At 43.5% G+C, this 6,337-nt stretch overlaps 1 protein-coding gene and 1 non-coding gene across 2 annotated transcripts in view; both read right to left on the reverse strand.

Annotated features, from left to right (window-relative positions):
• Positions 1–5,690, reverse strand: part of RD3 (RD3 regulator of GUCY2D) — a 76,181-nt gene extending 70,491 nt beyond the window's left edge. Inside the window, exon 1 of the mRNA XM_068232931.1 lies at positions 5,186–5,690. The gene's annotated coding sequence lies outside the window, so the exon portion shown is untranslated. The remainder of the gene's footprint in view (positions 1–5,185) is intronic.
• Positions 797–866, reverse strand: TRNAI-UAU (transfer RNA isoleucine (anticodon UAU)). Its single transcript has one exon. It is a non-coding gene; the product is annotated as a tRNA-Ile (tRNA).
• Positions 5,691–6,337: the final 647 nt, after the last annotated feature.

Consider the following 6,337-nt stretch of genomic DNA (forward strand, 5'->3'; position numbering starts at 1 on the left):
TGAGCTGTCTGCCCAGTGGAGAGCTAATATGTAAACACAGGAGTTTAACCCTTTCAGTGCTCCCAGCAAACCAAGAAGTAACTACACTGCAGCATCTCTAAAGGAGCTCTATAAGCTGTAAAAGGTAAAATGATTTTCTGCAAAGGTTATTATGCAGTTGCTTATCTTTTAAAGCAGAGAGGAAGTTCTGAGTTCAAGTCCACATTAAGGACTATACCACTGAAGAAGAACTCTGTTTGCAGTAAATAAAGAGGCGCAGTGTGACATTTCCCCCCTACAGCCCTGGATCTTGTCCTGGTCTTCTCTGTAGAGGCTTTATGGTAAACAATGTGTTGAACACAATACAACAAGCAGATTAAACCGACAAGATCTGTTCAGACACTGACCTATTTCCAACCACAATGCAATCAAAGCTCTCTTTATCTATCGTCCTTACTGACAAAGCACTCAAAGTTCTGGAGGACCCGAAACTATTCAAATCTATATATATATATATATATATATATATATATATATATATAAAATTTATTATTATTTATTTATAAAGCGCCAACATATTTTGTGGCGCTGTACAATGTAAGGAAACAAACAAGGGATACATAATGATACAGACAATGATATACATCAAATATGAACACTGATACAAGATACAGCACTGCTGATTACAATTTCATTTAACATGATGACTAAAATGTATAAATGTCTAACAGTGTGCAAGCAATTAAATTAATAACATTCCATGACACAAAAGGGTGAGAGCCCTGCCCTTGTGAGCTTACAATCTAAAGAAGAAATGTGGTTCCACTGGGGCTCGAACCCAGGACCTTCTGCGTATAAAGCAGACGTGATAACCGCTACACTATGGCGGTTTGATATATAAAAATTACACAACTGAACATGAATGAATGAATGAATGGACATAAGCTAGCACAATTCTGCACAGATTTGAAGTGTAGTCCAAACAGCAATACAACATGCACCTTTCCATCTCAACTTTTACTTGCAAAGTGGTTCATCAGATTTCATGTACAGACATCCATAAGATGACAACAGTCAATCACCATGGCGTGGGTATTGTGCCAAGCATTGCTTACGTGTCCTCGGCAAGAAACAGGTTGAGCGGTGTGGAGGTGGGTGTCAGGCACCGGGTGGTGGAGCAGCGGCTGTTTCGCGTCTATGCAGCGCTTGGTCACGCTGCGTAAGCGTCGCATAGACGCGAAACATGGAGGAGGAAAGAGGGACAGAGGGACAGGACTCCCAAAGAGGGACTGTCCCTCCAAAAGAGGGACAGTTGGGAGTTATCTTATACCTACTTTTTGCTACCTTTTTAATTGAAAAGTGCTCAACAGTTATCTTAAAGAGAAGATGAAAATCTATCTCCTAGGAGAAAACTCAGGAGAAATAGTTAATTGCATCTGGACCAGGGAGTTTAACATATGCTGAGCTTTAAAGCAAACTCAAAGTGAAAATAAACGAATGAGATAAGGATTTCTATGTGTAGTATGGATAATAAATAGAACATAAGTAACAAAGAAAAGAGTTTCATACTTTTATTTTCTGTTATATAGCTTTTTTGAAACATTACACCATTCTGTCATATTTGCAGTTTAGAAACCACACTCTGTCTTTTAAGCTATAAAACACAGCAGAAATAATGACCCTTTGAACTTTCATGCAGTAAAACCTTATCTCAAGTTGTCTCTCAGTGTTTCTTGGCTGTGTAAGTGCTTCAGAAAACAGGGCTGTATTCCACCCAGTGGGTCGAAGAGCTCAGAGACGCTCTTTTGCATAGATAACAATTGAAGTTTTTTTAAACTCTTCCTGTACTGGAAAATAATATGAGACTCTTTTCCTTGCTACTAATGTTCTATTTCTTAGCTGTATTACACATACAATTCATTATATCATAAGTTTGTTTTCCCTTCATTATTACTTTTAGTAGATTTATAGCAATTTTAAAAAATATAAATAGTTAGACTTATTCCTCTACATCTGCAAGATCCGCCCTTTCCTTCCCTCTGCCACCACTAAACTCCCCATCCTTGCCCTCATAATTTCCCGCCTTGACTACTACGATGCCCTTCTGTCTGCTCTCCCTATGACTCGAATGGCCCCACTGCAGTCCATCATGAATGCGGCAGCCAGAATTATCCACTCCTCCCATCGCTCCACCACGGCGGCTCCCCTCTGTGAATCCCTCCACTGGCTTCCTATCCAGTCCAGAATCCAATTCAAGATACTGTGTCTGACCTACAAACCTGGCCAACCCACATTTCCGATCTTACTCAGAAGTACACACCTGCCCCCCCCCCGCATCAGCCAGTCTCATGTACGCTTCCAGGACTTCTCAAGAGATGCTCCAGCACTATGGAACTCCCTACCTCCCCCCATTAGGGTTCCCCCCCCCTACCTTTCATGTCCCTACCTCTCCTTCTAGATTGTAAGCCTTTGGGCAGGGTCCTGCTCCTTGTGTCTCCTACCTGTTTATGCACCTCCATTACTGTACACCCATCCTATGGATCTGAGTGAACTCAACTTGGCTTATCTCCATGCTCCCATCCTGTGACTGACTGACGGTGCCCATACATGGTACAATCTTTTCATTTTTTTTCGATTACATAATTTTGTTCGATTATTCCGTTAGATCGAATATAAAGTTTTCTCCAACATGTCTGATCAGATTTTTATTGAAAAAACGGGATAATTGGTTATTCATTCGATTTGATCGTTTTGGTCAAATAAAGGGGAAAATCAAACATTGTTATTGTACCATGTATGGGCACCATAAGCATTACCTGGTACTCATACCGTGCAGCGTGATCTGGTTTGCATGTATTCCTGTATTGTCTTATTGCTGTATGTCACCCCTAAATATTGTCTGTATGTAAGCATGTCTGTATGTATGAAATCACTGAATGTAACAAAAATCGATTTAAAATTAAAGACCACCTCCAGCCCCCCAAAAAAGTCTGAATGGCAATATACAGTATATATACATATACGTAGTCTATGCACTGTGTACAGTTAGATTAACATATAAAGTTTACACCTGGTACATCATACTGGATAGAACAGACTCACATCTTTATCTGTAGTAGCACTTTCTTATTTCTAAACTACACCCTCAGCATGTCCTCCCCTTCAGCCAGGTTCTCTCCTCTGCCCCTCCCTCCACTGCCCTCTGCCTGCCTGGATCAAATTACTTCTCTTTTCACAGTGTGTAGAAGAGAGAAAAGACAGGAGAACTGTTGTAGCCTGTCTAAAGGCCCGTACACACGACGTACTAAAGGCAACGACTTTTGGGTGATTTTATATATCTAGGCAACTTATTAGGTTTAAAGAAAACTGTAATTTATAATTTAGGTACTCTTTAAGGCCACCTCGGTCGATGTTCAGCTGCTCTATGGATCAAACATGGATCAAGCGAGGCATTCCCTATCGATTGAGAACTGCAATAGTGTGACAGCGGAAGCCTGGATGATGGCTGCAGGGGCATAACAATAGACCCTGCAAGAGATGCAGCCGCAGGGGGGACCAGTCCTGAAAGACTGACAACTAAGGGCAAGGAGAGAAAGAACTTTCTGCTCACTGCACAATTGTTCTAATGACTGAATCTACTCTGCCACTGATAATGAATCATACAAAGTTTTGCAGACAAAGATTTGTAGACAGTCCCTATGCAGCATTCAGCAGGGTCTTGTGTACAGCGCTGTTCTACCCCCAGTCTTTCTACCCCTGCTTTGGCGGGAGGGGGCCCCATCCAAAGTTTTGCAGGGGGGCCCAGTGATTTTTAGTTACGCCCCTGGATGGCTGCATATCTTTGCACTGCATCAAGGAGCGAAAACCTAACTACAGATACGTGATTGATTTTTGATTACATCCCTCCTGCAATATCATCTAATATTGAGCGGTGCACATGGATAGGCACATAAACAAATGATATTAAGAAGATAAAGAAGTTTACCTGATACAAAAATATATGGACACCATCACTGTCCCTTGGTGGGGCTCAAAGTCTAAAGCTATTTTTCCCACTTGAGTGTAAAACTAATAATTTTTTGTCCATTTTACTACATCGGAAAATTTAGTGAACGGATCATATAGTTGAAACAAAACTGCCCCGGAACTCCAGGCAGACCGCCGCGGAGCACTGGAACAGACACTACACTATCCGCTCCTGCTGGCCAAACGTAGTCTGCCTCAGGAGGGGAATCATGCTTCACACCCTACTACTCTGTTTCCCTGAAATGAAGACATCCCCTGAAAGTAAGACCTAGCAGGTATTTCAAGCATGCTCAAAATATAAGCCCTACCCCGAATGTAAGCACTAGTGGCAGTAAGGGGAAAGAGTACGGCAACTTGTGTTGTTACTGGAGACGATGGTATCGCGGGCAGGACAATGGCTCTGTCATTGGGCCAATCACTGCACTTGTGATTGCAGTGATTGGCTCAATAACAGAGCTATGGTCCCATCTGCGAGACCATCGGCTCCTGTAGAAACACAAGTTGCTGTACTTTTTCCCCATAGGCTGAAGCTCGGGGACACAGCAGCATGGAGCTGGGGGAAAGAAGATGATTCAGGGGGACATCAGAGGCCACGGCAGACATAAGGGACATAGGAGGACACGAGACACAGGAGGACAGGGGATAGAGGAGGACATGGGGACAGAGGGGGGCACCAGGAGGACACTAAAGGTACAAGGGGGACAGAGGGGCACACAAGCAGAGGAAGAGGCGGCACAGTGGGGGAGGCCGGACGACACACACAGCACAGGAACTTTTGTGTTCATAGAGATATAAGACATCCCCTGAAAATAAGCCCTAGCACATCTTTTGAGTCAAAAATTCATATAAGGCACTGTCTTATTTTCAGGGGAACCACTTTACATTCTAGGACCCATTTTAGGGAAGCTAGATAACCTATTAGTATTCTGGGGGCTGTGGGAGGCAACAAGAACACCCAAATGAAACCGATGCAAACACAGGGGGAACATACAAACTCCATGCAAACCGTGTCTTTGCCTGGGCTCCAAAATGAGAACTCTATCCCTGCAAGACAAGATTATTTACCCCTTGACCACCAAGCCACTCACAAACACAGATACATATTAAAATAAACAATGTATTTTTAAAGTCCTGCCCTGGGATCTCTTCTTGCCCAAAATGTGAAAAATAGGTCACTTACGTACAATCCGGCGGACAGATCAGTCAGCGAAGATGAGGAGGGGAAAAAGAAAACACTACAGAGCTGTCGGTGTCGCCCACGTCGTCCAGAGTTGGTTGTGAATTGGCACAGTGGCTACGGCTGGCCCTGCGCCCCCCTTCTCTCGGCACTATGAGCTTGGCAGTGAGGCTAGCTCCTCAGGCACATGATTTTTCTTGCAGGAGGCAGCGTGCGAGAGGCGAAGTCTATTTAGGTAGCATCTCTGGGCTGCGATCAGGTGTCGCAGAGCGGTAGATCGCACTCAGCAAGCAGAGCAGCAGGCGTTAGGGGGACCCCCTTGAGGCTGCAGACAGGCTCAGGAGGGCTTAGTTGTCAGAGCAGCAGGCTGAGGGCTTTGAGGAGTGACAGGATAATGTGCAGTCAGAGAGTGAGTCAGTTAGTGGAGCTGTGGGGCTCTTGATGCAGATTAGGGGTGGGCAGGGAGCAGGATGTCTGGGGCAGGTCAGATGCACAGCTCTCTCTCTCTCTCTCTGACAGTGTACCAGCCAGACGGTGCGCCCTCACACTAATAATAGACTATTTAAAAAACTACCACTGAGTGATGCAAGATTACATCTGCTGGCTTTTCTAAGAGAAGGATGCAAGAGTCATCTACGGTGCGCATAGAAACTTAAACTGCTACTGTACATTATACTTAACTGTTCTTAAAGGGAACCTTAAAGTGAACCTGAACCGAGTAAAATTATTTAAAATAAACACATGATGTACCTGCAAATGAATATTATTTACTTAGCTCGCTGTCAATTTCTCTCAGAAGCTCTTTATTTTCAAGTTCTAACAGTGATTCCTTCCAGTTCTGCCCGGATTTTGTCAGAACTGAAATATATCAGTTGCAGTCAGTTATATTTCAGTTGCTGTCAGTTATAACTGAAAGGACAACTGATGAGCAAGGTAATGTTCATGTTTCCCCATTGCTCAAGTGGGCAATATTACAGTTTAACAGTGCGCTGACCTGGAAGCTGTTATGGGGTCACTGCCATTTCCATTGCTCCCAGTGGACAAACAGGACGCAGGAGAGGAGAAATAGATTGACGAGAAGACTACACAGGAGGTAAGTATGCATAGCGGTACATGTGTATGTTTATTTTGACTTAAAATTTTTAGTTCAGGTTT

The sequence above is a fragment of the Hyperolius riggenbachi genome, chromosome 4 (assembly GCF_040937935.1).
Source record: "Hyperolius riggenbachi isolate aHypRig1 chromosome 4, aHypRig1.pri, whole genome shotgun sequence".
NCBI lineage: Eukaryota > Metazoa > Chordata > Amphibia > Anura > Hyperoliidae > Hyperolius > Hyperolius riggenbachi.